The following is an 8,752-nucleotide window of genomic DNA, read 5'->3' as shown; positions in this document are numbered from 1 at the left end:
AACACCAGAATTCATCCCTGTTGGACTCCGTGGCCACCGCCAGGGTGAGCTTCACATCTTCCTGAGCCCGTCTGGGCAGCAATACAGTCACACCCGGGAGTGCAGCCTTAATTAGGTTAATTATCACCTGAAGCACTTCTGGGTGGGCTATAATAGGAGCCTGCAGCCACTAGTTGGGGTGCCAGAGTCAAGAGGAGGAGTACAAAGCTACCTAGGAGGAATGGAGGAGAAAGGCAAGTGACATTTGTGGTGTTTTTCTTTTGTGTGTGTTTTGGGGACTGTGTAAGGCCTGTGGGACACGAGGAAGACATGCCCTATGCTGAAGACAAGAATAAAAACTTTTGTTCATTTTAATACGTGCCTCTACTGTCAGTCTGTGTTGGGTCGATGCCAAGAGAGTGCTTTTGCAACAATATATAAAATCCAACTTCTATCTGTATGTCTGTCCACTTTTCATGAGAGAATTGCTTAACGGACTTAGATCTGTTTTTTTCTATAATTTGCATGAACATTCCGTTGATTTTGTGACGTCTCTCATTGCGCTAAGTATCATAGTTCACTTGCCGTACCGATTTATTTGTGTGAATCCAAGGGCAGAGATGCGGGGCCCTCCTCACTCACATGCCAGCCTCGGAGCTTACCTTGCCTCCGCTTAGCTAGCGAACGAGAGAACTACTTAACAGATTTAGATCTGGCTTTTTTCTATAATTTGCTTGAACATTCTGGTTTATTCTGTGACTTGTCTCATGGTCCTAAGAATCATAGTTCACTTGTAGGAGGGATATATTCCGCTAATCTGAGACAGAGGTTTTGGGTCGATGGTGAGAGGAAGCGTGACATCAGGAGTGGGGAGCCAGGCGGGGCCCTCATCACTCACGTGCAAGCCTCTGTTCAAATCTCTCTTCCTCTGGTCATGTTTTGGAGCGTACCTTACCTCCGCTTAGCTAGCGATACCTGTTTGATTTTTAAAGTTTATCCTGTTTCACTAGTACGCTCATATATACAGTATCTCAAAAAGTGATTACACCCCTCACATTTTTGTAAATATTTTTTATATCTTTTCATGGGAAAACACTGAAGATAAAGTACTCAGTGTACAGCTTGTATAACAGTGTAAATTTGATGTCCCCTCATAATAACTCAACACACAGCCATTAATGTCTAAACTGCTGGCAACAAAAGTGAGTACATCCATAAACAGAAGATGGCGTGAATTGCGTGCTAACGATGGCAGTGAATAAGGAGTGGAGCAGACACGGGTTCAAACAACACCACATGATGTTGAGGAGCAGCAGGTTTATGAGGTTTCTGCTCAGAGTACCCTCAGCTTGACCTGTGATGGCCCAGTGCCTGTCAGAATTTGTCATCAATGCCAGGATTAGCCTCACTCTTCATCACCCTCCAACTGGACTGTCCACCCGTGTTTGCTCCTGTTGCTCCACTCGGTGGGCTTTGTGACCCCGACTGGTTTCAGATGACAATTCTCACTGTGATTCTCTGGCTGCTGAAACTCAGGGGTTTCTTGTCTAAGCTTGTTGAGTTTAGTGACAAGTACAGGGTGACAGGGTGGAGAAACACAAGTGAGTTTAAAGAGGAAGCACACAGGCTGAGAAGAAGACATGGAGAGTTTATTAAATGTGGAGGAGAGCTGAGGAGATTATAAAAGAATAAAGAGGAGAATTTAGAGGGAGTGGACGGGGGCGCCATCACTAGGGTCAGTGGATCAGCATGTTCTATTTTTAACATATGCTGATAAACACATGCCGTCCAGTCCTGTTCAGCTCCTCCTGTAATGACCTCAGGTTCTTCTTCTTACTCTCACTTATCTCATTATTAAATAGCCTGTGAATGACACAAGTGTGAGTTACCAATATAAGAGGACCCCACCTCACACACTGTACTATCACAGTGACACACCCACTCAGGTCAACTTCCCAGAATTCCTCTCAGTGTCCCTAAGTCACATGACATGTGCGTCATCCTGTCGGTCACTCAGTTCACTGTCCAGTCAGGTCAACGTCCTCTGAAGGCCTTTTGGTTTCATCTCATCTCAGTGAACGTCTTCTAGTCACGCTGGGGTTCCTCCGTGGCTCCTGCTGACATTTTTCATTTTTTTGTTATTCCTTCATTGTTTTCATTGTTTTTATAACATTGTTCTGTTCATTTATTATTTTTTTAATTCTGTATTATCTGTTGTTTTATTTTATTTCATTATTATTCAGTATCTCTGTGTGTCTTGCAGTTCTCTCATGTTCTTTGTATTTTGTGGTTTGATCCCAAGACGCAGGACCACCTGACCCCCAAATCTCTAAAGGCTGTGGCTCATTTGACTGCGCTCTGGTGATTGGTGGTCTTTGTGAGTATTTTGCTATTTTGTTTTAATTCTGATTGTTGTCTTTGAACCTTTGGCTCTTGAGTTTAGAGTCTCTTAGGCCTTGTTCACATGGGCGTTAAAATCGAGTGTTTTTTGCGTTAGAAGGCGTCCGGTGAGCACGGATCAAGCGCCGAGTGTTTTCTACACGTAGGAGTCAATGAGAGTGTTCACACGGGCTTTGGTGACGTGTGTTTGTCCGGCAGCGCGTTTATACGGCATCAAAAACGTTGCATGCAGCTTTTCTTGGCGTTCAAAACCCAGCGAACGCAAGGAAACCGCTTCTAGTTCGTTTTCTGCGCGTTTATTTTACGCTTCGGAGGACCGGATATATATGTTTACTTGTTGTATATGAAAAAATATTAATATTTTTATGTTTTCATGTACAACATATATATTTTCATATTGCTTATTTTATTTTATTGTCTCATGTAATTTGTAAACCATGAACCTATTAATTTATGTTCTAATATAATATTTGATAACGATTATGTAGGGGCAATCCATGTCGGGGTAGGGCATTTCAGTGCATAACACCGTGTAGCGCACACTCGACTGCTGTTTCCTTACCTCAATGTGACAAGTAGTCTCTCTTCGGGCTAACACCAAGTCGCATATTGGTTGATCGGCATACAATGTGGCATTGCACCAGCTGCAGCAGACAATCAAAAGTGAAATTTTCGCATTTCTTCATAAAGCACAAAAACTTCCTTTAACCCAGTGTTTCTCAAATAGTGGGGCCTATGGCTCCGTCAAGGAGGTCGCGTTTGACCTCGGGAACATGCTTTTTATTTTTCTTTTACATTTTTTTAATTTAGAATGCACTTTAAATCTTTTCTGTTACATTTAATAAAGCTATTCTTTGTTGTAAATTGGTCCATATTTCTTTCTTTTTTATTCTCTTATACGTTAATAAGGATACAGTGTTATGCAGAGGTGTACTTATAACAATTTTATAGACAAATGATACTATTTATAGTCGCAAGAGGGCGAGATGTTTTCTTCTTCCTAGGGGGGGCATGACAGAAAATAATTGAGAAGCACTGCTTTAACCCGACGTTGTGCAGTCAGAGGATGAACCCAGTAGCGGCAGCGATTTTTTCTCTCCCTACGTTGCCGTATTACGAGTATTTTTAAAACAAGAAGATTAATATCTAACATAGCAAAATGGTCCATATTGAAAGGAGGCACCTCAAATAAAACGACAAGGGCTTTCATATCCAGTTCCGACACTGCCTCCACAGGTTAACACACAAACTACAATTTGGGCTGCAGGCTGGCGTTAGACAGAGACAAACGAACGCCGGTGTAGAAGTCAATCGATCGCCACCACAAAATGCAACATAAAGCGTCTAGGACGTTCAGAGCAAGTTCGTTTATCCAAAAACTTAACGCCCGTGTGAACAAGGCCTTACAGTTTGTGATTTTTGAATGTTGTTAGCTTTGGATTGCCTTTGGCAGCCCCTTTGGCTCTTTGTTAATAAACCTCATCTTTTATGAAGACCACTTGTGGACTTGTCTCTGCTCCAGCTGGAGTTTTCACGGTTCTCCCTCTGGTCAGACTCACTTCACGCCTCTGAGACTCTTTTTGATTTTATTTTGAATTTCAAAGCCTCGGCTCCTTTCTGAGGCCTAGTCAGGCCTGAAGCCTCCTGTTTGCCTGGGGTGGGCCTGCCTGGGGGTGACATTTGTTTGGTGGGCTATTCTAGAGGCCTCAGCCCTTTGTTATATTGTTCTGTTAGAGCAATCACAGCAGAAGGTGGTCTGTCCAGGTGACATGGTGTTCATCCCTCTGTGGTCACTTCCTGTGTTCTGCTCTCTTAATTAATGTTCAGTCTCTCTCTTTATTATTTTCTTTCCCACTCCTCCTCACTCTTCTGTCTTCTCTCATTTTCTGTCCTCTTGTTTGTTCTTGTTGTCCCCTCACCACCCTGTCGACTGACATTGGCTCTTCTCTATCTTGTTAGTTCCAAGTGACCCCCATAACCCTGTCCACCCTCTCCTCCTGTCCACTCTGCCTGCTGTCCTGATCCTGTCACCTCTCCTCCCTGTGTCCTTGTCCCTCTGTCTGTCCACCTTTTCTGCTCTTCCTTTTCTCAGCTCATCTCACACTCCTCCTCTTTGTTGTTCTCCTTCTCTCGTCTCTCATTATCTTTGTTGTCCTCTCTGTCTGTAACCTCCGTCCAGCTCCACTTGTCCACTGCTCTTTGTCCTTCTCATCCCACTGCCTGTCCTTCTCCTTTCTTCAGTCAGTCCATGTGGTGTCCTGTGATCAGTCCGTCCATCAGGCCATCAGCTGTGACTTCATAACCCCACACACCTCACCCTGTTTACTCACCTCAGTGTCTTTAATTTACAGTTTGGGGTCCGTAGACCCTCCCACAGCTGACGAGCTCCTGAGTCTCCCAGTTTGTTGAAGTTCAGGTCAGTTCAGTCAGCTGTGAGTGTGGAGAAGAGAGGACTGAGGAGAGAGATGAGGAACATCTGGAGGTGAGATTACAATAAGACAGGCTGTGGAGATAAAGAAAGAGAAGTGAGGACATGAGGAGGGACAGACAGACAGATAGAAGGCCACAGAGCTCAAAGGCTCAATGACTGCTGGCATTTTTACTGAGCCTGTTTGAACCCGAGACCACTGCTGATCTTATCAGTAAGGCACCAAACACCTGAGAGGGTCTCCTGTAGAAGTTGACAATGTTGTGTGACAAAGTGGGATTTCTTTGTGTCATTCAGGACTCAGGATGTGTAGACATTTTGTTAAATGTGTAGGACATCACGGAAAGACAACTGTGAGACATTCTGGTCACTGCAGAGCTGAACACTCAGCTGTTTGTCATGATGGACTCTCGTCATGTCACAGTAATTAGATGATGACGATGACACTCTGTTTGGCTTTAAAGGACAAACACTGGGCCTGACTTTAGGAGTGATGACATAATGGACATGGAGGACAAGACTGACATGTGACACTTCTGTCCTCGGCCACTCAGACCTCACATACTGACCGGTGACATTGACCAGCTGACCTTTGTCTACTAAACACCTCAGTGGTGCTGAGCTCAGTTTTCTTATTTCTTCTACTAATTTGTAATAAAGCAGGAGGACGAGCTTCAAATGGACTGTCAGCGTCACAAAGTCCAGTCCAGTGGGCACAGAGGTGGTCTGTGTGGACTGTGAAGAGACCTCTATGTCTGCTGACCACTGCTGTCCATTCCCAAATCTGTCAATAAGTGATTGGAATAAAGATGGTGGGGTCTTTACAAGGCTTTACAAATAATACCAGCAATATTCAAACAAAATGTTAAAAATGATAAAATCAAAGGACTGGGGTTCAGATTATCAGTGCACATCAAAGGCCATCAGTGACACAGACATCACCCAACTGCAGGTCCCCAAGTCCTTTGCTCTTCTCAGCTCTGCCCTCTGCTGGTGATGCCCTGTCACTGCTTTCCTTCTATTTATTTTCAGCTCTCACTTCTTCTCCTTTTTCTTCTCCTCTTCACTTCCAAATCCTGAGTCAAGTCAAGCAGGTTTTGAGTCAAGTCTTAGATTTCAAGTCCCAATGAAGCCATAATGTGTTTTACATCAAATTTATATTTGCTATTTCTTAAATTTACAGGAATCATCTATATAATAAAAGCCCAGCACGTGTCCGTGTCCGGGTCTGCGTTCCTTTTGGCTGTATAGCCGCCCCGTAGAAAAGCCCCAGTCCGTCCCCTCTCAGAATTCCTGCTGACCCCCTCCGTTCTTTCCCCTTTGCTTTTATTTTTCCTGTTCCCGAAAATCTTTTCAAAACAAAAGTAAAGAAATAGACAGAGCATCACATTAACGTCTTCTCCCCTCTGCCTATTAAATAATCAATAAAATGAAATAAAAAAATCACGAAAGAAACAGAAACCGCAACCTACCCTTACAGCGTCCACCGCGCTTCTGGCGTTACAGCCAAACACGTGGTGTATGCAGGTTATGAGGTGTGACGCTAATTAACGCCGTACTACAACAGATTATATTGTTCATATACTATTAACTATTTACAGGGATCAACTCTTTTGGGGAAGTTCATAACAAAAAAAATAATAAATTATAAATAACATGTGCACTTGAGTATTTCAAGCCCGCATCTGAGTCGAATGGTTCCCCTGGTCACCAATTCGTGTGTTTCACTATTCCCACTATGCCTTTCCGTCTTCAGCTACCCATGTGCACTTGTACGGAGGAGACCTTACGGAACAATGCCGAAACGAAACGCAACTAAACCTGCTGCTGCGAGAGGACACATTACAGCGTGATCACGAAGCAAAGAGGCAGCCGTAACAGAGGTGAGGCGTCGCGCGTCCATCATGTGTGCTTAGCCTACTCTGCGTTCACCGTAAAATGTAATATATCGTTTATATTTTTGTTTGTTTGTATATGTATATTATTAATATTAATTTATTATTATAATATATAAAAATGATTTTTTTGAGTAGCTGGGATGGTGCCCCCCTGGGAGTTGGTGCCCTACGCAGACTGCGTACTCTGCGTATAGGGAGCGGCGGGACTGGACACTCAGCATTCACACAGATTAGCTCAACGCGCGTCTCTGCCGCACAACGAAAGGCAACTGAAACCCCTACAGAGAGACAAGACAGATTACGCCGTGATCGCGAAAGAAAGAGGCAAAAGCGTGCCAATGAGACACCCGACGAGAGGTCCTTAGGATTGCAAAACAACCGTAATAGACAAACTCCTACAGAGAGAGAGAGAGGACACATTACGCGTGATCGCCAAAGAAAGAGGCAAAGTGTGCCAATGAGACACCCAACGACATGTCCTTACGATTGCAAAACAACCGTAATATACAGAAACGTACGGTCTCGCAAGAAACTCCGAGTGAACGCTCTCAAACTGACACTCACCACTCACAAACATTACCGCAACGACGCGTCTCCACGGTTCATCGTTCAGGGATTGCACTTCGTCCATTTCAGGAAGTTCATGTCCAGGAACACTTCTGTGGCGAAATGACTGAACGATGTCAATTTTGTGGTTCGAAAAATTTCCGTGATGAGAAACCGAAAGACGGCAGATTTAATTCATGTTGTCACAAAGGGAAGGTAGTGTTACCAGCTGTGCGTACACACCCTCTCATACAACGTTTACTTTCTAATACACATCAGCATTCCCAAAACTTTAAAGATCACATACGTTCCTATAATAGCGTCTTAGCCTTTGCCTCGATGGGGGCACAAGTTGACCAGGTACCTGGGCGTGGACCATATTGCTACAAAATACATGGTCAAATCTATCACAAGACGTCAAGTTTACACCCAACAAATGGTCAGCAATGAAAATTTGCCCAAATTTATATACTTGACTCAGATGCTGCATTGCCAATGAATGGGTTTGTTGGAAAACTTTGGCTGTCTTCCTTCCCTAATGAATGATTTGGCCTCATTTCTACATGAAATCAATCCGTATGTAGCAGCGTACAGAATGATGCGAGATTTCGAAAGCGAAGAAACTCAGTCAGCTGCACTTGCCGGAGAGTTCCTCAAGACGTTCACATGTGGATTCATCAAGATAAAAGAACTGATAAATGCCGATATAATGCACCTACAACAAACGAAGTAGCGATTGTCTTCAAGACCCGTGATTACCTTTACCAAGACATACCAAGTCATTATGTATTTAACTCCAAATCGACAACGTGGACTCCAAGACAAAAGGACATGCAACTATCATCAGCTGAATGTATTGCCTTAGACTCCTTCAACTCCACGTACGAGGGGCAGAATCATTTGATGCCATTAGATCCGTTAACGGTGTTCTCTGCAGTACCTTCAAAGAAGCAGCACAAAAGTGCGACCTCCTTCGAGATGACACAGCGTGGCAACGATGTTTGCAAGAGGCGACTCTTTTACAAATGCCACACCAATTGAGACAATTATTTGCCATCATTTGTGCATTATGCAACCCGATGGACCCACCAAAACTGTGGGATTTGCACAAGGAAGCAATGATTGAAGATTTGATGCGAAGTTATGACCAAGAAGACAGCGAAAATAGAGCAATTAATCAAATTGAACAAGTGCTACGATTACACAATAAAAGTTGCGTAGACATGGGACTTCCACAACCCTCAGCAGTTCAACAGCAAGTTACATTCAATCTAGAAGAAGAAATGCGTATAGGTAACGACCTGTACAACCAGTTAAATGAACAACAACGCGATGCCTTTCATCACATTAAGCTCGCAGTTGACAATGTAGAAGCCACTCAGCGATGTTTCTTCTTAGATGGACCTGGAGGAAGTGGAAAATCCTTTACATATAACGCCCTAATTCACACGTTTAGCCAAAGGTGTCAAATACAAATCTGTCGCATTGACTGGAATAGCAG

The 8,752-nt window shown here is 43.7% G+C and overlaps 1 long non-coding RNA gene across 1 annotated transcript; it reads right to left on the bottom strand.

Annotated features, from left to right (window-relative positions):
* Positions 1 to 1,607: 1,607 nt before the first annotated feature.
* On the bottom strand, positions 1,608 to 5,249 carry LOC120520066. The gene is made up of 2 exons (XR_005631756.1): positions 4,710 to 5,249; positions 1,608 to 1,842 (listed from the first exon to the last, which is right to left on the bottom strand). It is a non-coding gene; the product is annotated as an uncharacterized LOC120520066 (long non-coding RNA).
* Positions 5,250 to 8,752: the final 3,503 nt, after the last annotated feature.

This window comes from Polypterus senegalus, unplaced genomic scaffold (genome assembly GCF_016835505.1).
Source record: "Polypterus senegalus isolate Bchr_013 unplaced genomic scaffold, ASM1683550v1 scaffold_4970, whole genome shotgun sequence".
Lineage (NCBI taxonomy): Eukaryota > Metazoa > Chordata > Cladistia > Polypteriformes > Polypteridae > Polypterus > Polypterus senegalus.
The sequence above is the reverse complement of the archived record's forward strand: the minus strand, read 5'-3'. Positions and strand labels throughout refer to the sequence as shown.